Here is a 26,749-nt window from a genome sequence, read left to right on the forward strand (position 1 = left end):
GATTTCCATTTAAAAAAAATTTTTTTAGTGTTTATTTATTTTTGACCCAGAGACAGAGCATGAGCGGGGGAGGGGCAGAGAGAGAGGGAGACACAGAATCCGAAGCAGGCTCCAGGCTCTGAGCTGTCAGCACAGAGCCCGATGCGGGGTTCAACTCACAGATGGTGAGACCACGACCTGAGCTGAAGCCGGACGCTCAACTGACTGAGCCACCCAGGCACCCCAGAAGATTTCCATTTTCCCAGAATATTTTTATTTTTTAAAATATCACTTATTTCAAAAGTAAATTTTCATTTTGGGAGGATGCTTCTACTGGGCTGGTGTTCTAAGCACAAAACAATCTAGATTACTACTTATTCCTCAGATACCCTCAGACTAAACAGCTGCCATTCATTCACACATTCTTTTCTACTATAAGTGATCCTTCTCCAGCAACAGTAAAGTATCAAAAATGTTGTCTTCTTGACGAGGACCCACATCAAATGCTTTCTGCATTCTACTTGATGAAGTCTTTCTTGATATTCAAACTACATATCATTTTTTTTATGGTGAATCCACCCCTCTAATCATTAATTCCACATACAACAATGGTGAAATGTCTGCTGTGTGATCAAGTATATGCTATTGATAGAAGGGACAAACCTGAGTAAAAAGAGTACTTAACCTCAGGAAGTTAAAGTCTAGTTACTATCTTCTTCGATGCTGTCTGACATTATTTCCAACATGATATCATTTTGCACTCTCATTATTTGTGTGTCATTCATATACACTTTTAGATTGTGGGGTTTCACAAGGCCAACCAGAGCTGGAATCCTGGTTCCCAAAGAACTATTTATGTGACTTTACGTGAATAATTTAACCATTCCAAATCTTAGTTTCCACACCTAGAAAATTGGGACAAAAAATACTGCAATGGGTTGTTATGCAAAACAAAAGATACAGTGTATATAAAAGTTTCAAGTCTTATTAAATTTATAAAAAGTTTTAGTACTTTCTTGGCTTCTTCCTTTGAGAGCAGAGATTATGATATATATTCACTTATTCCAAGAGTATTCTCTAAATAGTGAATATTTAATATATATATTTACATGATAAAAGAAATGTCTAAAATAAAACCTATGTAGTTTTACAAGCATAACTTGCTAAAAATGTAGAATATAGGTTTCATAAATGCGGATTTAAATAAATAAAGGCCGATGTATTAGTTAACGTCAAAGTTTTCTTTAGTTCAAATGTAGTTAAGATAATACTATACAGCATTGACAAAAATATTGATAAGAAAGTAATCTAGCACAATTTCTTTTCAAGATAATTTTGGACTATAAATCTACAATTTAAATATGCTGCCTTTTGCCACTCTGGAAAACCATGTAGACGTTCTTCGAAAAGTTGTAAATAGAACCCCATACGATCCATTAGTTGCACTACTAGGTATTTACTGAAAGGATCCCAAAATACATATTTGAAGGAGTACATGCACTCTGATGTTTATAACAGCATTATCAACAATGGCCAAACTATGGAGAGAGCCCAAGTGTCCATCAGTTGATGAATGGATAAAGAAGATGAGTATCTATATTTATATCCATATCTATGTCATCTATATATCTGTGTGTCTATATCTATCTATACCTATGGATAGAATGGAATATCTATCAATGGAACATTACTCAGCTATCAAAAAGAATGAAATCTTGCCATTTGCAACAATGTGAATGGAGCTAGAGATTATTATGCTAACCAAATAAGTCAAAGACAAATATCATATGATGTCACTCATACGTAGAATTTAAGAAACAAAATAAATGCTCACGGAGGAAAAGAGAGAGAGAAGCAAATCAAGAAACAGCCTCTTAACTATAGAAAACAAACTGGTTACCAGAGAGGACATATGGGTGTGGGTTAAATAGGTGATAGGGAATGAGTACACTTGTTGTGACGAGCACCAGGTGTTGTATGGAAGCGTTGAGCCCCTATGTTGTACATCTGAAACTAACATTACTGTATGTTCACTGGCTGAAATTTAAATTTAAAGAAAACCCTGAAAAAACTGGTGTTCAACCATTTCAACGCTAGCGATTTATCTTAAGTAAAAACATAAGCAACTATCCATGTCCACTGTAGCAATATTTACAATAGTTTCTCTCCCCTAGAAAAGTTGTTACAATATGTAAAGACAATTAAAAGTATTGTTTAATTAATGGAATACTCCCTGACATAACTACGTCATTTCACACATATTCATAGAGAATGTAATTTTAAGTCTGGTATAGCAATTCACATAACAGTCTGTACAGATTTATACCATTTTTGTCAACACAAGGTCTATTTTTTGCATGTTTATATGTGTATCTGTACATATATTATTAAATTTTTGTTTATTTAGGATACATATCAAAATGTCTACTGCAGTGAGCTCTGGGGAGAGGGATCTGCAGTGATGGTGGAGAAATACTTTAACATTATGACATTTTCCACTGTGAAGTATTTTATTTACAGTTGGCATCTGTCATTTTGTAATGAATCCTAATCTGAAAAAATGTGCACAATGTACAATAGTATAGAAACAATAAGGTGTTTGACTTTACCATCCAGAAAATCTATTTTAAGTTGTCCTAATTGTCTTCTCATTCAGTAAAATACATACGCAAAACAATATTCACAGATCAAAAAAGAATCAACTGGGGCATCTGGGTGGCTCAGTTGGTTAAACGTCTGATTTCAGCTCAGGTCATGATCTCACAGTCTGTAGGTTTGAGCCCCATGTCGGGCTCTGCTGACAACTCAGGGCCTGGAGCCTGCTTTGGATTCTGTGTCTGCCTCTCTCTCTCTCTTCCCCTCCCCTGCTCACACTCTGACTCCCTCTCTCAAAAATAAATAAACATTTAAATATTTAAAAAAAAAAAGTCAACCTAGGTTGTAGAATTGCCATGTTACAGTAAATTATAATTTTAATTGAAAACTTCTCTCTTTTAGTGTGAAATTTTAGTATGGCTATTCTTTTCCCTTCGCCAGTTTCCTTTTTTCAATCTTTATAAAGCCCAAGGAAGGTAGAAATGTTCAAAGGGAAGGCTTGAAGATTTATTTCATTTCAGACTTGACGATCAACCATCAGAGCATCCGATTTCACAGGAGTTATAATTCCCTACAGCATTTGGTTCAAGCTAAAGGGCCCTTTCTATTTTTGATAGTATCAAAATGCAGACTACCTGCCTACTTTAAACTAGAGTTATCTATGTGAAGTTACACCTTGACAGCCAGCTTCAGACATTTCTCCCATCACCAATGGCTAAAATTCAAACTGCCAAGGAGTAGCTCTCATTGTACTCTGACACACAACATGTTGATTTTTCTGCTTCAGTAGTAAATGAAAATGAAATTACCCAAAGGGTTTCCTAGTCCGAATGGCATTCTGTCATTCCTGACACTAGAAATTCTGTCTTCTTGCTGCAAAGTACTGTAGGGATATTCTGTGTGAGTTCCTAGGAACACATGAAATGGTTTGAAATGGGAACCAAAAAACTTCACCTTATTTTAGGATTTGATCAGATTAAAAAATCATATGCAAAGACAAGGGGCTTTAAATAATTCTATGTTTTCAAATTTTAAATATAGGATGAAAAAAATGATGACATTCTAGTTACCAGTTGTTGTAATTATTCCATGTAATTTAAGAAAAAGATGTTCAAATCGATAAAAATATCAGCTGACAATACCTTCTTCTCTTACTGAGAGCTTATTTAGATCTCTTGACAAAGCATCACAACAGTTTACATTTTTTTTTTTCCATTTCATACACATAGATGGTGTTTGAATGCTACATTCTTATATTTTGAGATACTTTTTGGTATTATTTAATATCTTGCTAAGACATTAGAAAGTTTTATCAACTCTAGCAGGAAGTATACACATTAAATAAGGACTATAATTTATGGAATACATTTTTTATGTCATTTTAAGTGCCTTAAATGTTACTTGAGGCTCTCCCAATTTAAGTCTCAAAATATCTTTTTATGTGTAGTAGCAGCTATTGTGAATTTAAGACACAGAGAGCTTTAGTGATTTGCCCCCAAATCACTTAATTAATGGAACCAGGACTTGAATGCAAGAGAGAAAAGTTAAGATGGCCGAGCAGGAGGAGGACCCTATGCTTGCTTCATTTAGCCCTTGTACATAGCTAGAGAAATATCAAGTCATTCTGAACACACAGAAAATGTATCTGAGGACTGAGAGAACAAACTGCAGAGGGGAGGGAGCCCTGACCAGGAAGAAAGGAGAGAGAGAGACAGAGCGAGAACAGAGCACAGGGTATTGCACAAGAAAAAACTTTCCCAAACCAATGATGGGGGAGACAAGGGGGGTTGATTATTGCAAGCCTGTACAAACAGCAGAGCTCAAAATCTGAAGTTTTTGAAATCCAGGCCACCTCTGGGTGTCCCCTGGTGGGCATAGAGGTGCTCCTGTGGAGAAGGAGGGCAGAGGCCCAGGAGCGGACAGTGTGGCCTGAGGATCTTCTGGGTCACCCTGGCAGAGATAGTTCTCTTGCTTGGAGTGAATTTGGGAGAAGTGGCACTGCCTCTCCAGGGACAAAAGAGCCAGTGGGTGGCACTGAGATGCCCTGTTCATTTAGCATAGGAGCAGAGATGCCTGGTGAGGGCAGCTAGCCTGGACACAGACTTTTTGCTGTGCTTTACCATAACCTCCAAGACCCTGTGTATTCCTGCGACTGCCCTTCCGGGACAAACCAGCACCGGCCATGGCACGTGGAGAGGCTCCCCCAGAGGATCAGTGAAGATCTACACAGGCCAGGACCCTAAAATCTGGAATTCTGAAACCCAGCTGCGGGCCTGAGATAAAACACTGGAGCACTACACCTCTGGGTGGGCAGATGGCTCTGATACAGATAAGGTGAAGGCAGGGATCTGAGGGAAACCTGGGACAAGTGAGGGGAAACTGTTTGCTCTTCTCTGAGGGCTGACTTCCCTCTCTGGGAATGAGACCATTCTTACCCCCACCCATCAGCACAGAGGGATGTCAGTTACAGCAGAGCTCCCACAGAGGAGGCTTGAACAGCTTACACCAAGCCCCGCCCTCTGGGCTCTGCAGGTGCTTCTGAACTAGGGCAAGTGTGCCTGAGGGTCAGAGGAGCAGTGGGCCCCTCCCCCCGAAGACCAGCACACACACAGCTCCCACCATCAACCACCACACACCAAGTCTACTGACCACAGAGTGCTGTAAAGCTTCAGTTCCTGGGGAAATAGGATCTAGCCTCCTTTATCAAGCAGACCAAAGTACATGGTTAAAACTCACCACACTGTGGACAGGGTCCAAACACTTCCCACTGCAGGCAAGGAGAAATTCTGCAGATGACTGACCTGAGGGAAAGGGCAGCCAAAACACAACAGCAGAGGGCACACAACATTCACCAGAAATACTTTCTGAAGTGCCAGGCCCTTTCCTAACACAGAGAAGACAGACACCTAGACAAAATGCCAAGATGGAGGAATCCATCCTAAAAGAAAGAACAAGAGGAGATCTCTAATCAAAACAGACATAAGTGATTCCAGAACCTAACTGTTAAGGTCAAAATGCACCTAATATACAATGTGCTGCCATTGGAATTCTTGAAGCGAAGCCCCTGTTGGGAAGGAAGACGAAAGCTCCAATAGACTGTTCACAGAAGTGAGAACCCCTGGAGGAAACACTGCGAAGGTGCGGGCTTTCACTGAAGAGCTCTGCAAGTGTCTTCAGACAACTGCTCGGTGACATACCTAGGGATATAGTTTCCTCTAAGTTTCAGCTCTATAATAACAATATAGCATGAAATTATAGTAAAAAGTTTCTACCAATTTGCTAAGTGAAATATCTAGTAAAATGTCAGGACTCCCCTTTATCATCTTTCACATATTGACTAATCATTACAATAACTAACTACATAAATGTACTTTTTTTAGAGAGAGAGAGAGAGAGAGCATGAATGTGGGAGAGGGGCAGAAGAAGAGAGAGAGGGAGGGAGGGAGGGAGGGAGAGAGAGAGAGAGAGAGAGAGAGAGAGAGAGAGAGAGAGAGAGAGAATTCCAAGCAGGCTTCATGCTCAGCATGGCGCTAGACATGGGGCTTGATCCCGGGACCCTGGGATCATGACCTGAGCTGAAATCAACAGTTGGACACTCAACCAACTAAGCCACTCAGGCACCCCAATTTTTGTGTTCTTTTTTAATCCCCTGACAAAATACATCATCAAGAAAAACTACACAGCAGCTGGTAATTCTGTACCTGAAATATGTGTAATATTCTTGGATCAAATACTTAGGGAATTCTTATCATCTGAAGCACAGAAACTTAGAATTATCCCTTAGATTTTTAAAGTACTTTAAAATGATCTACCTACAACCAACAGCTGGTTCCCAATGTGTCTGCCAGTTTCAATGAAAACTTTCATCAACAGCCTGCCACACCTTGTAAGTCTATTGTTTTTATATTTAAATCCTCAGCAGAAAAAGTCATTTGACAGCTCAGGGCTAAATATGCTGGGTGATTGATGATCATCCTAGTCCCCAATCTTGTGTCTGTTTCCTCTAACAAAACCCTTTCTTATATCTTTAAATCACTTTGATTATCTAATATCTCCTATCTTCTCTCCTGCCGACTATACTCCCATTCTTTCCTAGTTCTTGCTTCCAGTTCTAACAACTATCTTTCCTCCTCTTCTCCTCTCTTTGCTTATGTCCAACTCCTTGCTTTCATGGTCACTGTAATATGATTTTCATTCATACTGCTAAATTCAAATTGCCCTCAAAAGCTCACAAATTGTCTCCTCATAGCAAACTGAATGGTAGACTTTGAAAACTAAGCAGTATATGGTTTTACAGATTATTCTCTTCTTTAACAATTCCTTCTTTGTCTTCCAGGAAACTATACAGTTTTGGCTGTCTTACATCCCTAATAATTTTCCTCATTTTCTCATGTTGTTTCCCTTTTTCACTTACTCTGTGAATATTGCTGACATCTAAGTTTCCTTTATTTCTTAAGGCTTTTTTCTTCCACTCCATGGTTTATTTTATTTTTATTTTTTATAATTTTAATTTTTCCACTCCATCGTTTTAATGCATACCTGTATGTCAATGTCTGCCAAAGACCTTTATAGACTAAACGTCTCTCCAGAAGTCCAGACCCATACTCCTTCATGCCTACCATACATCTCACTTGGATATCCCACACATACCTTAAATTTAGCAAACCTGAAATTAACATCTATCACCAAATCTCTATTACCTTCATCGCTCACACTCCTCTTCACAAGCCTGCTGCTTTGCCTGTTCTAACCATTTCAGTTAATGACATTACTATTCAGCCAGCCACTCAGGCTAGAAATTATAAAGTCGGGTTTGATTTTACATTCTCAATACCCTTCCTCACGAATTACTCCTCCAATCAGTCTAAACACTTTTCCTCTTATACTCAGGAGAGAAGTGTTTCTCTTTCTATTGATATTTTATCCACTCTAAATAAACGTAAACAATTTCCTAAAATTACTACATTATTACTGAATTGTATCACTACCCAGAAAGGTAGTACATTTCTAAATTATAAATACTCTGTATTTAGAATACTTTGATGATTCTTCCTCATCTTTAAGAAAAAAATCTAAAGTCTAGGCTTTTTTTAGGCACCACATCCAAAATGCTTCATAATCTGGCTTCATGTGCATTTTTAGTTTTATCTACTGTAATTCTCTCCCACGTTTTTTAATGAAGTTTTTTATTTTGAGACAACTGTTGATTCACATGCAGTTATAAGAAATAATACAGACAGATCATCAGTAACTTTGTCTAGTTTTCCACAATGGTAGTATCTTGCAAACTATAGCACCATGCAACAACCAGGATATTGAGATGTTTTAAAGACACAGAACATTTCCACTGACACAAAGATCTCTCATGTTGCCTTTTTTACAGCCCCACACAGGTCACGCCTGTCCCTGTAATCTTCTGAACCCTAGAAACCACTATTCTGTTCTCCATTTCTATAGTCTTGTCATTTCAAGAATGTTGTATAAAGGGAGCCATATAGATGTAACCTTTTGGGATTTGCTTTTTGCACTTGGCATAATTCTTGGGAGATTCATTTAAGTTGCTGCATATAGAAATGACTCCCCTTATACTACACTTGATTTACTATATTCACCCATTGAAAGACATCTGGGTAATTTCAAGTTTTTTGGCTATTACAAATAAAGCTACTACAAACGTCCATATTTCTGTGTGAACATGAGTCATCATTTTTCTGAGATAAAAGCCTAGTAGTGCAATGGGAGGGTTGTATGTTAGTTGCAGTTCCAGAGTGGCTGTGCCATCTTCCGTTCCCACTACCAATGCATGGGTGATCCAGTCTCTCTGCTTTCCCACCACCGTCTGGTGTTATTATTTTCTACTGTAACCATTCTAATAGGCATGTAGTAATATATCATTGTGCTTTTAATTTTTCTTTCCTTAATGGCTAATGATGAACATCTTTTCATGTGCTTGTCATTTATCTATCTTCTTCAATGAAATCTTTTTGTCTTTTGCCCATATTTTAATTAAATTGTTTTTTTTTACTGCTGCATTTTGAGACTTTAACAGTGTTTTCTAGAGACTAGTTCTTATCATTATTAAGCTTTGTAAATATTTCTCCAAGTCTGTCTTTACGTGATTTTAACAAGATACTTTTTTTTTAATTTTGATGAAGTCAAATTCATTTTTTTTTTTCCTTTTGCGAATCTTTCTCTGACATTAAGCTAAGGAATCTTTGCCCTGCCCTAGATCCTGAAGATTTTTTCCCCTATATTCCTTTTCTAAAACTTTTACAGTTTTATATTTTACGTTTAAGTCTGTGACTCATGTTCAGTTAATTTATATAGGGTATGAGATTTAGACTGAAGTTTATTTTTCTGTCTATTAATGCCCAATTGCTTCAGCATCATTTGTTGAAAGGGCCATCTTTCCTCTACTGTATTGTCTTTGACCTTTGTAAATGATCAGTTGGTTATGTTTGTGTAAGTCAAATTCGAAATTTTCTATTCTCTGTCATTGATCTTCATGTTTAACTCTTTGCTGGCACAACACAGTTTTAATTACCTATATAATAAGTCTTGAAAACAAGATTTCTTGGTTGTTGGCTTCTTTAACTCTAAATCAGAGATATATGTGGCAAAAAGAATACTCAAGGAACTGACCATTATACTATTCCTTGAGTCCTGATGTTCCTAATCATTGGACTTCTTCTCTACAACTTTAAAAGTTTTCTTAGGTTTGTTTCATATATATATAATGCCCAAGAGTTTTAGTTGTACTTATGGAATACTCTTTCATATGTTTTATCCTTTATCCTTACCCAAATACTCTAGGATCTTTTACACTTCTTTGCTTTTGTCTACTTCGATGAACATTAATCAATTTGCTTCTTCCAATTAAATTCATTTTACAGATTATGAAAACAAAACTCCATGAAAGTAAGTTGTACAGTTAGGAATAGGCACACTATGAATTTGAACACAGGACTATGAGATTGTGAAAAGATTTTCTCCCCTAACATGCTCACACCCCATGTTTTGTAACAAAGACTCTTGGTCTACATCATGCTTTGAATAAACTTCAGACATATACAGGTATGACTGAAATGTGCCCATCTGACAGCTTTGAGGTGTTAAGTCATTAGCCATTTAACTTCTCTGAATCTGTTTACTCCTCTATAAAAAAATAATAGGGATGATGATATCTATTTTGTAGGTTTATATTATGAATAATAATAATAAACATAAATGATGTATTACAAATGCCTATTCCAGAGTAGTTATTCAATATAGGGTAGATGTGTTAACATTGCTACTACCTGATAGAGTGTAAAAATTAATAGGTTTAACAGGAAACCTTAAAAACATAGGAGACTGAAGCACTTAATAGGAGCCTGTGCCAATTCTAGACACTCAAAATTGTTTTCCAGTTCTAAAATATTCAGCTGAGAGCATGAGCCTGAGCAGATTATTTATATATCTATTACTGAGGCATTATGGTTATTTATGTGTTCACTTCCCTCATTATGTTACACACTTATCACTGAATAGAACAATTCCTTGACTATCTGTGAATCTCCCTTAGGATCTTACAGATGGAGGATGTTTAATTAATAATTATCATGTTAAGTTGAATTGATATTTTGACCATCTACTCTTCATCTTTACACTTTATAAAATCACATCCTAACACTACAGTGACTAGGATATTGAATATATTTGAGTTCAAGAGCAAGTGTTGAAAAGATATGCCCCGCCCTGGACTAAAGTTCCTATTTAAAACTCTGAGCACAAACTAATTTAATAGTACAATTAGTCCTAGAAATGAATAACTACTTACAAACAACACTAGTGTTACCAAATCACTGACAAATGTTATTCTTTAGGATTTGGAAGCAAGATGTTTGCTGGAATTCTGGAATTACTGAGAATTCCTGACATTATTTATATATGTGTGTGTGTGTGAAATTTAAATATTGTAAACAATTTATATGTTGTATCCTATATCAAATAATCAAACACTGAAAAATGCCAGAGAAAATTAAGCATTAGGACATACTAACATGTTTAACAGCCCAGAGCAGAATCAATTATGTGCTGAATTATTAAATGCTTATTTTGCTTCCAAACTGATTTTTTGGAATAACCTTCATGTAATCTATGTAAAATATGTAAAATCTATGTTATGTAAAATACACTAAAATGTACATATGGACTAATTAATATCTATTTTATTTCCAAGATTGGCTCACCATTAGCAGCTGATAGGCCCCTAAACACATATTTATATAACATGGCAAGAACTACAAACAAGATTGTCTGATGAAAATAGATCATGACCAAATCTCCATTTCATATTCTTGGAATTGTTGACTTTAACTTGTGATTGTGCATGTTGACATTCCCTGATCTTACTTTCAGTTTGACTTAGGTTAATTCCTTCTAACCCGTAACATCTTTATGTTGATGGTTCAGATTTACTTTCCACAGGAAGGTTATAATACATTTTCTTTTTTCTGATTTCTTGACTTATGGCTACTTGCGATTCATAAAATTATACAAATTTCTCAAGTAATGTCAATAAAAAATTTCCTAACAAAAACACTAAACAACAATCTGGGCACCGCACTCAATATTTTTCCAATTATGCAACATAATTTGGATTTGTCATGTTTTTTTCAAAAGGTATTATGAATTACTGTTTTAAAAAATTAATAATTGTTTTCATAAATGTGGACACCCTTGCTGACATATCTCAAAATATGCATTCATTTACAGCCTGAATATGAGCAGTAGTTCTTTCATTCATTCACTCATTAAAAATATACCATTTACAATACGATTTTGTAGGTTTTTTTAAAGTCACTTTAAAAAAAATTTGCACTCATAATAATATTGGGTTAAAGAAAGAGTATGAAATTTTGAAGTAGGGCACTTGACTAATACCTCCCATCAATGGCCTTAAGTCACACAACATTTGCTAGATTTCAACTTTTCTCAACGGTAAATGAGGATTTGGAATGAGTTTTAACTATGTCCCATTTTAAAATCATTTGAGCTAATAAGTTAATTACTGACTGAAAATAAATGACTAAGCACTTAAGTATTATAGAATATTTATAAAGTATTCACCTTTAGAATTTCTTCTCCATGTCAATATACATATCTTTTAGAATATGGGACAAGCTAGTTAAGGAAGAGTTTATAAAACATATATGCTATATTCAATATGGAATCCTCCAACTCGAACTTAATATTTTTAATGAAATATGATGATACCATCAAAGACACCAATTAGTGACCTATTTTACAGAGAAAATAGTGAGTCATTAATCAGCAGGTAGAAGATCTGGGAGTGAAATCAAGGTAATCACTGTATCCTGAAACCTTTGTGATAAAATATATGAAAATTCATACTCCCAATGAAAATTACAGGACAAACACAAAAAAAGTCCAATGAATATGTGCAAGAAACATGAACATAATCACTTAATGGTCTTAAATTATATGCCTAAGTGCCAATGAGATGCTAAAGTGAATGGATTTTCTGAAATATAGTGGTGCTCAGAGAAAACTTCACAGAGGAGGTGATATCTAAGCAGTGCTTAAAGGCAGGCAAGGTCATGAATGTGTAGAGAAGTAGCTACTAAAGGTCAAGAAATATACATGCATGGAAGTGATAAAGAGAGGGATTATAAACCGTCATAGTATCTCCATAGAGTGTTTTGTTTTGTTTTGTTTTTAATGAACCCAATTAGAGTCTGTATTGAGTGGGGGATGATGTTTAGTCCTTGACACTGAAATGCATCCCAAGTAGGTTAAACATAATCATCAGAACTTTCCAGAATGCATAAGTGATATTAAAAGTCAAACTATGTGGATTACAGATGAAATTTTAAAACATAAAAGTTCTTGAGAAAGTACCACAAATAAAATGCAAAGTATCTACTAAACATGACCAATAAATGGTAATTACACCGTTTTCTTAAAAAACACATTATTTTTGTGAGAAATGTAGCTTACTAAAACTACTTAAATAAAACTATTTTTTTTTCAAATACAATTCATCCAAGCATCATATGGTGTAGATGGGGGAAAGCGAAATAGTTATTTTCCTCAAAATGATAGAAATGCCCAGGAGTAAATAGGTATCTGAAAGAAATTCTACAAACATAGAGCAGCAGTAAGCCCAGATGCTGCTACAGCATCAAATATAACCACAAAGTATTTCTTTTCTCTTTTCTATTCATGTCATAAAAATAATAGGCATGGAAACATGCAACTTGCTGGTATATTTACTTTAAGCTGGAATTTGTTTAATTGCTTATAACTCAAAATTTTCACTCTACTGGCACAAACGGTAGGATTTTTGTTATACTTCCTTGGCAACGAACTCATTCGTTGTAAGAAAGCGCACCATCAAACACTATTAAGATTTTTTCTTTTTCTTTTCAATTTAGCATTTTATTAGTAGCCTCAATTTAATGACGAAGAATACCACTAATTTGCTCTACAAACTTAAGCAGAACATAAGTTTAAAAAAATGCCTAATGTGACAATTTTTATACCATTACCCAGAATGCTTTGTTAGCGCTCAACTACTTCTTGTTTTGGTTAGCATCTATGTTACTACTAAGTAACAGAGTGTCTTTTACTCTATAAAGAGCACTTTAGAAATTAAGAAGCCGGAGGCATAAAGAAGATTTTGAGGATTTAAAAATCTTTATACAGAAAAAAAGCTTGTCTTCTTGGAGGTATAGAGGGACAAAATAGGATCATGATTAAAAGTGAATTTTGCCCTCTTTCAGGAGTACCAAAACTATATAGTTCAAGAGAACTTATGTGTAGTGTGAGGAATTAAAAACAGATAAAGGTAAATATTTTACTTAAAATAATGTTGAAAATGTCTTCTATGAAATTCTCTCCTCATATATTACATGATATAATAATCTTTGATTTAAGTTCCTCTGACACAGTATATTTACATATTCATCCAGAATTACAGTTCAAGGAGAACTCAGTAACTTGTAAAGCACACAGATGTGTGTGGTTTTCTCTCGTTCCTTCAGTTCTATATAGCTTTGGTACCTTAGTCTACCCAGGTTGTGTGTTTCCATAAAAAACAAAACCAAAACAAACAGAAAAACACAGACTTCTTTACACTTACACTTTTTTTAACAAATGTTTAAGAACACACATAGAAAGTAAACAATTATATAGTTCTTTTTCTTATTCAAAAAAATTTTAGTCTAGATTTCAATACATACAAAGTATTATTTGAATGAATCTGTTTTAAATGGGAAGGAAGTAGTGAAATACCATGGTGAAGGTGTTTTGTTTAGTTGGCTGGACTGGTGGTCGGGTTGCAGGAGGAAGAGGATTAGTTGCTGAAGAATTTTAACTTTCTTAAGAAAGGGGACTTATTTGGGGAAACCTGAAAGATACTATGACTGTCCATTTTCCAGGGAAGGCAACTAATACTTGGGATGAAAGAAGTGGATAAGCAACTCATTTTTGTTGACAATCTAAAAGGAGAACCCATAAGACTCCAGGAAGAGAGAGAGGAGGAGGAAAACACTAGGAGGTATGAAAACTCTAAAGTCTAATCTCTGTACAGGTTGAAGTAAAGACTATTCATGCAAGTTCTGAGGGGGGGAAAAAGGGGGTGCGGGAACAAGTCCAGAAATACATGCTAGAATAATCTCAACTAAGTTCAACTGCTAAAGCATTTTTTCCCTGGAAATCACAAGAGGAGACAGGAAATTTCTCAGGTTAGTCTTCCCAATCACTCAAAAAAGGATGCTAGGGGAATTAGAAGCCCTTATTTATGGGGACAGAAGAACTTTGAAAGGGACTTTCATGTGAGTGAGATCATTCAACCCAAGACTCACATGGAGAAGAGATTTCTCTTTACGTACAGGACTTAAATGGACAGAGTGACAGCTTAAATCCTACCAAAAGTGCCCTGCAACTTTCTTTAAAACACTCGACAATCACCAAGCCTCTTGAGAGAATTGCATTATCAAATCTCCTCAGCCGACCTTTTCTCCTCTATGAGAACTTCAGGTATGTTAAACTTTACAGAAAATGGTAGCAGAAGTGATTCTCAGAAATCTACCATATACGTAACTGTAACCAGTCTAACTTTCTAAGCAGTCAATTTTGTTTTCTAATATAACAACCACAAGCAGTGTCTGATAAAATATGCTTATTATATTTTCCTAGTTTATACCTTCACTGTATCATTTTTCACTAATTCATTTATTAACATATTCACCAAATGATTCCTCAACACCCAATTTGTAGCAGTCACTATACTATGTCTTTGAATACAAAGATGGAAAGGGCATGATTACTTGTAATGAGTGGAGTGAGGCTGCCCAAGAGGGAGTGGAGATAGGGCTTTAGAGATTATATTGAAAGAGGGCTAACAACACCAGAGGCTCCAATGCTATTTAGTTTGATAACATGATCTTAGTTCTTGAGGGCTATATGCTGAAACTCAGGGGCCATGTTGATGCCTGTCATAAGTTATCAACATGAGGGAAAACATTCTACTTCTTAAGTTACTAAACCCTGGTATTAGTCCAGAGATACATCAAAATAACTACTTATTTTTATCATGCGAAAATATGTCATACATTTAGTTAAATTATTTATTTGAGATTTTTTTGTGTACTCATTGGTAAAATTGGAAGAGCAAGAAAATTTAACAAGAACATTTAATTAATATGTAAGCATAAACATATTGTTGAATTTGCATGAAGTCAAAATATTAAATTTTGTAAAAATCCCCAAAATTGCCTTGTTAAATTGGAACAGAGGAAAGAATAAGCATGTACAGTCCTGGAAGTAAGGAGTTTACCAAAGAATTACTCAAAATAATTGCTATCATAAAGCTAGCAATGCTAAACTCAAGGAGGAAGTAGACAAAGTTACTATTGATGATTTCAACTGAATATTGTTAAATGTGACTCTTCTTAAACTAATTATTCATATTTAATTTTCACAATACAGTCAATGAAAATCACCTCTTCACAATTTAAAAATATATTAATCAGTACTTTTTGTCCATCCCAAAGGAAATTTGGAATATTTGACAAAAGCACATTATCTATAATAAAATGTGTGTGATAAAATGAAATACAGAGCATGGAATGTCTACAAATTAAAGCACAAAGCAACTTCTAAGTGTACTTCTTAAAGCATATTTTTAATCATTAATCAAATTGATCAAATATCATCTATGTAACTATCATTTGTTTATAACATGTCAAAAACTGATTTGAGATCTATAAGGTGTCATAATAGTAGCTCACAATAATATCTAACATTTATTACAGTGTTACTATGCCATTAAAATGGCACCTGGTTAGATACTCTACATGTGTTATATGTCTCTGCACCCTCCCATCAACTCCATAAGCCCTGTGAGTAATTAAATCAAAGTTTTCAGAGATCAAGAAACTGTTGAAAAATACTTAGCTGGAAAGTATCACAGCCTTGATTGAAATTTAGCTAAGAACCTAAACCATGTTTTCATTGACCCTAGGAGTATAAATGGACCTTCATATCATTAGTTTAAAATGAACATTAATGAAGATGAAATACCCCAGAAATATCACCAATAATTTTAAAACAATCATATGTATAATGTATTTATATGTGTGAAAATTAACTAGCATATATGTATACATACATTCATTCATTTTTCTCTAGGTTATTTGGCTTTAATGTAATTGTCTCAAGGAAATTTTCACTTGTCTTTTAGTTCTTTGTCCCCCAAATTCTGAATACAAGTTCACAGTTTTTAAGAAGTATCAATTTTGATCACAGTGAAACTTAAAACTCTGAAATCTTGGATTATATGCAGTGTTGTAAATATGTGTCTCATCTTGTCAAAACAATATACATTCTATGGCAACATAAAAAAGCAATATATTTTAATCATGTCAATATATTCAGGTCTCCTATGTGTCTGGATAATTCTGATGTCCACAAATGTTTATATACTCTAAAGGACAAAATATTCATCTTGTCTCTTCTCTACTTACAAATGAAAATATTTTTACTTTAATTTCTTATATTCAGACTTTTGTTTCATTTTTAGAAATGTAGGAAATGTAGTGAAATTTATGGAAATGATTTGCCTTCTTATTGAAAGGTAGGTTCCTCATCTATAAAATAGATATCATCACCCTCTTCCATAAAACAATGTATGTGGATTCTTACTTCTTTGCTTATATTTCTTTCTTTTAGGTTGTTACAGGGATCCAATAAATCCACATCTATTAACTGTTCACTTGCAACATATATACATATGTACTCATAGGAACTTTGAGGATGAGTGAATATTGAAATATAAAGTAATTGTTTTAAGATTGTTAATACAAGCTTTGTTTGGGCTACAGTCATCTGAGAAATACTGTGGAAATAAGTTTATTTTTCCCTTTAATCCTAGAATGGTAAGATACTGTCAGTGTGAGACCACAAAAGGCTTTATGATAGAAAACACTAAAATAAAAAACATAATCCTTGTTATTAGAAAATTTCTAATACAATATAATTGTGACCCAAATATGATGTGACATTAAAGCATTAAGAAAATTACAAGCAAGGCACTAAGAAATTAGAAATCACTCAAATATAACTTTTGAAACCCGATTGGGTATTGTAAAATTGATGTGCAATTTGGTGTCAGTCAGCCACATTATTTCCAACCATCTGGCTCTACCTTTCCCTCTGTCCTGAATTCTCCATGATTAAGGGCTCTCCCCTCCCTTTGGCATTTCACAGTAAGCAGTCAACATTTTGGAAAGTGCTTTTAAGTTACATAGCATAAACTCAGAGAAACAGTAAGTTTGGTATCAGAATCAAGAGGGGCTAGAAAGCACCATTAAAGAAACTGACATTGGATTCTTTTTCCATAATTCATATTTGCAATCAAACAAGCCGTTCCAGCTATAATTAGAGCAATGCACTTTCTTTCTCTCCTCTCTCTCCAGCCTGGGGAAGAGGAGAGTCTTTTGTTAATAATTTAATCGACTACTTACAAATAGAAATAGGAAACCTTAGTCATACCTTGGTACAGTCAGAGAAGTAGTGAGTCAGACCACATGGATCAGCATTGACCCAAATCTTACTCTACGCAGGCCAAAGGAGCACCATTTGAAAGTGAGATGGTGCTCCACCTAATAATGAAGTACTAATTCCACTGAAGAAAAGGAGTGTGGGAAGTTATGGGGTAACTTGAGCATGAACTTGAGATTGAACTTGAGAATGAACATGAGAATGCCTAGCCCATTAATGGGCTGCTCTGAGGACTACCTATAGAATTTCTAACTGAAGCCCAACACATATTTTATTGGTTGGAGATGTCAAATTATGGAAAGCCTTTCTAGAGAAGCAGGGATACCAACTACATAGTTTAGTTAGGTTTCCCCAAAAGTTGGATCTAGATTATACACTCGAGTTTGGAGAAAGAAGATATTTTCAACAGATAGGCAAAAACTTTAACAGAATATTAAATTTAGGAACTGTACATATAAATGGGAGTCCCTTTAGAGGAACACTAAGGAAAATATTTATCTTGTTAGGTATGTTTCCTTTGTACTGCGTGAACAGTTTCATTTAGCATATAGTTCTAAATGTTATGCCCTATGTTAATTACCCACTTATTAAAGCCTATTGTCCTCTTTAGAGATGTAAAAATGAACAAAGAGATGAAGAGATTAAGAGAACCGTGGCATACTGAAACCATCACTGCTCTCTGTTCAACAGAAACATCATCCAAGTGAGTAAAATCACCAAAGTCAGTGTCAATCATTTTGGAGCTGGGGGACTTGGGAAAGTGCATGACCCTAAAGCAGACACAGCCCAGGAAGAAAGATAAAACATCTTTTTCAAAATATTCTGTAGGGCATGAGGAGGCCTCTGAAAACCATTTAACTTCTCTGAGACTTATTTTTGCCATCTGTCAAAGGGGAATAAAAGGAGTGTTTTGCTTAATTCTTAGGTTTACAATAATGTGAAATAATACGTGAGAAAAAGTTATAATTCCTGTAATACAAGGCGTAAGTATGAAAAATAAATGCAAAAATAGTGGCAGAGTTCTTTATTCATAAACCTAACAAAAGACTCTAATATTAAATCATTTACTACTGGAACCACAGTGCCACCTAAAGACTACATACCAGAATTATAGAACAGAGACCTACTTTTTAAAAAAAAACATTTGTGGATATTTAATTGGCAATGTTCCATCACAAAGTGCTCTGTAGTGGTTCCAGAATTAAATTCAGTTTAGAATGTAAACCTTTCATCAAAGAGTCCAGAAATGTTTCAGATTTAAAAGTAAAGCAAATATAACCAAGACACAGAATAGACATAGCATTTATACAATAACTTTACATTACATTGCTCTTTAAATGTGACAAGTATGACTTTTTCAGGAAGTGTAGATACTTGGATCCTTATTAATTGAATGCATATATTCTACACTAATAAAAACCTAAAAGAATATATTTTTATGTAAGCATAAAATCAAGGAAATAGAGGATACTGATTTCATGCTTGTTAATAAATGACTTTGTGTCTTCACTTAGTATCCACTAAGGATGAACTTGGTTAATGTCCTCATAATGTAGGAGTGATAAAATCAGAAAACATAAAGATCAGTCTTACTGTAATTAGATGATGGAATAAATGAAACACATATACTATGGAACCCAGCTAGAAAAACACAATGAGGAGAACCATTCCTTGAAATTCTGCTTAATTTTTTTTAAGGGATCCTACCTTTGTTAGGTCCTTCAGTGATACATTTTTATTTGTGATCCCACAAGTCTTCTATCATTTGATCCTACCAAAGCAGAGACAGCATGTATGTTATTAGGCTAAATGTCATAGGTAAATAGAAGTCCTTATCAAAATTATAATTAATCCTTAAAGAATACAAGAAAAAAATAAAGGTCTAGGCTTCCCTAGAAGACACATATGCTAGTTATTGGTCTAGGTACATATATTAGTCTAGACAAGCTGATGAGAAGCAGAAGTTCTATGTGAGAGTTTGGGGGAAAACTTCTTACATAATAATTGATGTGCACTGTCTGCTTCTTTTGTACCTGATTATCTCCTTTAATAATGTCAAAGGATTGGCTATAGATAGGAAAACTTATAAGGAAAGGTGAAGTTCAGGGACTCAGATTCCACCCATTTCTATAACTTTTTTTTCCAAATCAGATACAGGACAAACTTGTATAATAGGCTTAAAATAAATATTTGTTTAACAAATAAATAGTATAGGGACACCTGGGTGGCTCAGTTGGTTAAGCATCTGACTCTTGGTTTCAGCTTAGGTCATGATCTCACAATTCATAGATTTGAGCCCCGTGTCAGGCTCTGTGCTGATAGAAGCTTGGGATTCTCTCTCTCTCTCTCTCTCTCTCTCTCTCTCTCTCTCTCTCTCTCTCTCCCCCCTCTCTCCTCACTTGCTCTTTCATACTTTCTCTTAAAAATAAACATTTTTTAAAAACTCTATAAATAAATAGTGTAAAACTTATAAACCAAGCATGTCTAGGATAATACACAGATATGCATGTGTCTTGAATAACATGAGAAATTTTGGAACCAAGTACAATTATATTAAGAAGTTTCTGGTTTTGTTTGTATCTTTCACAAAGATTTGTATCTTTCACAAGTTACCTTCCATATAAAAATGCATTTCTACCAAAAAACATCAAAGAAAGTACTTTGTCCTAGTTTTTGTACTTTTATAATCAAAAGGAAAGTGATGAGAGACAAGATATGTATATGTATTTTATTTTGAAAAAATTATTGTATAAATTACTTAACTATAAAAGCTTACTTAGATTTTGGTAACACTTAAAAGTTGACTAAAACAATTATTTAGAGAGGGCATTTCTCCTATATCAAGAAACTTCCAATAATTATAAAATATAAAATAATATTTTCAATAAGTTATGAGGATGTACTTTTTGTTACACAAGCTGAATCTAAGAGAAAACTATGATATTTGTTCTTAACAAAATAAAGGAGCATGACATATTTATTATAAACTAAAAAAATTCAAAGTACTTGTATCAGTCAAGGCTCTCTAGGGAAACAGAACCAATAGGAGATGACAAATGATAGACAGATAGAAAGATAGAGAGAGAGAGAGAGAGAGAGATACAGAGACAAAACCAATAGGAGACAATAGAAAAATACAGATAGAGATATAAATACATAGAAAAAGATTGATTATGAAGTATGGGCTCTAGAATCATGGAAGCTGAGAAGTTCTACCATCTGATTTCTGCAAGCTGGAGGCCCAGGAAAGCCCATTCTAGTCAAAATCTGAAGCCCTGAGAACCAGGGTATAAGTCCCAGTCTGAGTTTGAAGATCCAAGAACCAAGTGGCTGAATGTCTAAGTACCAGAGAATATGGATGTCTCAGCTCAAGCAGGGAGGAAATTCACCCTTCCTCACCCTTTTTCCTTCCATTCAGTCCTTCAGTGGACTGTATGAGGACCCCTGCATTGGTGAGGGCAATCTTTTTCACTCATTCTGCTGAGTCAAACACTAATCTCTAACAAAAATATCCTCACAGACACATCCAGGTGTAATGTTTTACCAGCTATCTGAGCATTCCTTGGGCCAGCATGGCACATAAAATTAACTGTCATTGAGTTAGAACAATCATTCGATATTCTTTAAGCAGATGTCAATGTTCAAGGTTTGATCTGAGATGGTACCCTACAAATGCACAGATAATAAAATATTATAGATATTCTTAGAATATTCTAGAAGAATTTATAAAACTAAAAGATTCTCAAATAGCTAATACAATTGAGTCCCAGTTTATAAATGTTGGTAAAAAGATGCATTCATGTGTTATAAAACATTTTAAAATGTCAAGTTTAAAAAATCTTAGTAATTATATAAAAATACATTGTACTTTAACATTCTAGAAATGTTAGCTACATGGTAGGCCAATATTAAAATTATTGTGAGCCAAAGACATGTGAATAGAGCTAGACAAAAGTAGAACATAAAAAAGGCAAAACAAATAATAACTTAAAAATTAAGTCCACCTTAAGAGCTGGCAATCTAAGTATTATGTGCCAAATATGGCACTGGGGGATTTTCAAGCACATGTCTCCTCAACTGTGCTGTCTGCCTTGTTTCAAGGAGCCTACAGAATATCCATTATCCATTCTTAAATTGCTGCTCTGAAGAGTGGGTGTGGTCATTAATGATACTCCAGTTGACTCATACTTTGGCAGAATGACAAGCAAATCAGCATAAAGCTTCTGAAAGGCTATTAAAAATTCTCTAAATTAACCTACTCTAGACTAATTAGCTCATTTTTAAGGGCAATAACAAGAAATGAAGATCTAATTAGGTACAACCTGGAGATACTCTAATAAACATGGGAGAAGAGTACGTTTATTAAAAAACAAAACTCTAGGAATTTTATAATCTTAAATTGATTAACAGTCCTTTTATCTGATCATATGATTTTCTCAGATTGTAAGGCAGCAGGAGTTTAAGAAAATGTTGCACCTATAAAATTAAATAGAGCCTAATAGCCTTAATTTGTACTTACTTTGAAAGTGTTTATTAATTTTTATTAAGGTTTCTTCATTGGCCTTTACTGTTTAACTTTCTACCTCTTGTGGATATATCATTACCAGAGGTCCTAGCCTGGAGGACAGCAAAATCTAATTAGAATGTATCACATTTGGTTATCACTTTTTCTACCTGAACTTCGTCATGCCTCCATGTACTGACATGGGCTTAACCCTTAGGAGAGTTTGAGAACTCATCATAGACGAGTCACAGAAGTGAGACTAAGTTTAGGGTGAAAAATCATAATCAGATACAGCACTCTCAAATTCCTTGACTTTTGAGATAACACAATCTTTTTAGCCAGAATGCCTGGGGAACAGAATATCTTGATTAAATTGATTTTCTGCCTAAATTAAGGTAAACTTATAAACTGTTTTCATTCTTTATTTTTTTTTAAAGTACACTGAGTTATTGATAAGAATCATGTTTGATATAATGGAGGAGAAAGTGGTGATAGTAAAATACTCATGATTTTTTTTCTTTTGGAGGTACAGGACATATATATGTTGCATTTATATAGATATGAACATAAAGACAGAGAAATAATGTACATAAAGTCATTCTACACAATATTAGATATAAATAAATTTATTTAAAACAACGTATCAGAGTTTCCTAAGCCAAAGAAGCTGCACATACTCAGGTAACAAGAAGATGGCATGGTTGGCCATTGGAGATGGTCATTTGTATATTTCAACACACATTAAAACTTTTCTAAATAGAAAAAAAAATAAAATTTATTTTTTTTTAAATTAAAAAATAAAACTTTTCTAAATGGAGTTAGGCTTATTCTTGGGTTGGATGGAGAGTACACCAAATAAACCTGCTTTATTGATGGCCAAGGATCCAAGAAATTAAAGCATCATGAATGATTTTAAAAAGATCCATCCTTACTAAAGAAGATGTAAATTGTCAAAGAAAAATCTAAAAACAAATACCCATGAAAACTCCTCATTTTCAAACTCCTGATTTTTCATAGTGTAAAGTATACACTAGAGATTAGAACAAATTCTCTACTTGTGTCTCCCTGCCCTATCATGTTTTAGAAGGAGAGGTATTTCAAGCTTATAGATTTTTTAAATCTTTAATTTCATAAATATCCAGTTAAAACACCAGCTATTATCTCTAATTTCAGTATCTGATGATATGGAATGTTTTGATTACTTATTTTCTTTCTTTTTCCTTCATTATTATTGATTTTTTATTTGTATGATGAGAACATTTAAGATCTAGTCTCTTAGTAATTTTGAAGTACAAAATACAATATTGTTGACTATAATCACAATGTTGTGCATTAGATCTCCAGAATTTATTCATATTCTAACTTCAAGTTTATATACATTGACTAACATCTCCCACTTCCCTAACCCCTGCCAACCACCATGCTACCTTCTGTTTCTATGAGTTTGACTTTTTAAGATTCCATATATAAGTGGTATGATGGGAGGGAAGATGGTGGCGTAGGAGGACACTTTGCTCACCGCACGTCCTGCTGATCACTTAGATTCCACCTACACCTGCCTAAATAACCCAGAAAACTGCCAGAGGATTAGCAGAACAGAGTCTCCAGAGCCAAGCGCAGACGAGAGGCCCATGGAAGAGGGTAGGAAGGGCGGCAAGGCGGTGCGCGCTCCACGGACTGGCGGGAGGGAGTCGCGCCAAGCAGAGCCCCCGAGTCTGGCTGGCAAAAGCGGACGGCCAGACGGACTGTGTTCCGACAGCAAGCGCGACTTAGACTTAGTGTCTGGGAGGTCATAAGTTAACAGCTCTGCTCAGAAGGCGGGAAGGCTGGAGGACAAAGGGAGGGAGAGTTGCTGAGCCCCCTGACGACAGAGCTCAGTTTGGCGGGGAACAAAGGCGCTCGCCAGCGCCATCTCCCCCGCCCATCCCCCAGCCAAAATCCCAAAGGGAACCAGTTCCTGCCAGGGAACTTCCTCGCTCCCCGCAAACACCCAACTCTGTGCTTCTGCGGAGCCAAACCTCCGGCAGCGGATCTGACTCCCTCCCGCTGCCATAGGGCCCCTCCTGAAGTGGATCACCTAAGGAGAAGCGAGCTAAGCCTGCCCCTCCTGCCCCCGTGCACCTTGCCTACCCATCCCAGCTAATACGCCAGATCCCCAGCACCACAAGCCTGGCAGTGTGCAAGTAGCCCAGACGGGCCACGCCACCCCACGGTGAATCCCGCCCCTAGGAGAGGGGAAGAGAAGGCACACACCAGTCTGACTGTGGCCCCAGCGGTGGGCTGGGGGCAGACATCAGGTCGGACTGCAGCCCCGCCCACCAATTCCAGTTATACACCACAGCACACGGGAAGTGCCCTGCAGGTCCTCACCACTCCAGGGACTATCCAAAATGACCAAACGGAAGAATTCCCCTCAGAAGAATCTCCAGGAAATAACAACAGCTAATGAACTGATCAAAAAGGATTTAAATAATATAACAGAAAGTGAATTTAGAATAATAGTCATAAAATTAATTGCTGGGCTTGAAAACAGTATAGAGGACAGCAGAGAATCTCTTGCTACAGAGATCAAGAGACTAAGGAACAGTCACAAGGAGCTGAAAAGCGCTTTAAATGAAATGCAAAACAAAATGGACATGACGGCTCGGATTGAAGGGGCAGAGGAGAGAATAGGTGAACTAGAAGATAAAGTTATGGAAAAAGAGGAAGCTGAGAGAAAGAGAGATAAAAAAATCCAGGAGTATGAGGGGAAAATTAGAGAACTAAGTGATACACTAAAAAGAAATAATATATGCATAATTGGTATCCCAGAGGAGGAAGAGAGAGGGAAAGGTGCTGAAGGGGTACTTGAAGAAATTATAGCTGAGAACTTCCCTGACCTGGGGAAGGAAAAAGGCATTGAAATCCAAGAGGCACAGAGAACTCCCTTCAGACGTAACTTGAATTGATCTTCTGCACGACATATCATAGTGAAACTGGCAAAATACAAGGATAAAGAGAAAATTCTGAAAGCAGCAAGGGATAAACGTGCCCTCACATATAAAGGGAGACCTATAAGACTCGTGACTGATCTCTCTTTTGAAACTTGGCAGGCCAAAAAGGATTGGCACGATACCTTCAGTGTGCTAAACAGAAAAAATATGCAGCCGAGAATCCTTTATCCAGCAAGTCTGTCATTTAGAATAGAAGGAGAGATAAAGGTCTTCCCAAACAAACAAAAACTGAAGGAATTTGTCACCACGAAACCAGCCCTACAAGAGATCCTAAGGGGGATCCTGTGAGACAAAGTACCAGAGACATCACTACAAGAATAAAACATACAGACATCACAATGACTCTAAACCCGTATCTTTCTATAATAACACTGAATGTAAATGGATTAAATGCGCCAACCAAAAGACATAGGGTATCAGAATGGATAAAAAAACAACACCCATCTATTTGCTGTCTACAAGAAACTCATTTTAGACCTGAGGACACCTTCAGATTGAGAGTGAGGGGATGGAGAACTATTTATCATGCTACTGGAGGTCAAAAGAAAGCTGGAGTAGCCATACTTATATCAGACAAACTAGACTTTAAATTAAAGGCTGTAACAAGAGATGAAGAAGGGAATTATATAATAATTACAGGGTCTATCCATCAGGAAGAGCTAACAATTATAAATGTCTATGCGCCGAATACTGGAGCCCCCAGATATATAAAACAATTACTCATAAACATAAGCAACCTTATTGATAAGAATGTGGTCATTGCAGGGGACTTTAACACCCCACTTACAGAAATGGATAGATCATCTAGATACACGGTCAATAAAGAAACAAGGGCCCTGAATGATACATTGGATCAGATGGACTTGACAGATATATTTAGAACTCTGCATCCCAAAGCAACAGAATATACTTTCTTCTCGAGTGCACATGGAACATTCTCCAAGAAAGATCATATACTGGGTCACAAAACAGCCCTTCATAAGTTTACAAGAATTGAAATTATACCATGCATACTTTCAGACCACAATGCTATAAAGCTTGAAATCAACCACATGAAAAAGTCTGGAAAACCTCCAAAAGCATGGAGGTTAAAGAACACCCTACTAACGAATGAGTGGGTCAACCAGGCAATTAGAGAAGAATTTCAAAAATATATGGAAACAAACGAAAATGAAAATACAACAATCCAAACGCTTTGGGATGCAGCAAAGGCAGTCCTGAGAGGAAAATACATTGCAATCCAAGCCTATCTCAAGAAACAAGAAAAATCCCAAATACAAAACCTAACAGCACACCTAAAGGAAATAGAAGCAGAACAGCAAAGACACCCCAAACCCAGCACAAGAAGAGAAACAATAAAGATCAGAGCAGAAATAAACAATATAGAATCTAAAAAAACTGTAGAGCAGATCAACAAAACCAAGAGTTGTTTTTTTGAAAAAATAAACAAAATTGACAAACCTCTAGCCAGGCTTCTCAAAAAGAAAAGGGAGATGACCCAAATAGATAAAATCATGAATGAAAATGGAATTATTACAACCAATCCCTCGGAGATACAAACAATTATCAGGGAATACTATGAAAAATTATATGCCAACAAATTGGACAA

General features: G+C 35.6%; 1 long non-coding RNA gene across 1 annotated transcript in view; it reads left to right on the forward strand.

The window, feature by feature from the left end:
* The first annotated feature begins 20,888 nt into the window (after positions 1–20,888).
* The window catches only part of LOC122240987, a 122,003-nt gene continuing 116,142 nt past the window's right edge, over positions 20,889–26,749 (forward strand). Inside the window, exon 1 of the long non-coding RNA XR_006220866.1 lies at positions 20,889–21,095. This is a non-coding gene — a long non-coding RNA (uncharacterized LOC122240987). The remainder of the gene's footprint in view (positions 21,096–26,749) is intronic.

The sequence above is a fragment of the Panthera tigris genome, chromosome C1, assembly GCF_018350195.1.
Source record: "Panthera tigris isolate Pti1 chromosome C1, P.tigris_Pti1_mat1.1, whole genome shotgun sequence".
In the NCBI taxonomy this organism is placed as follows: Eukaryota; Metazoa; Chordata; class Mammalia; order Carnivora; family Felidae; genus Panthera; species Panthera tigris.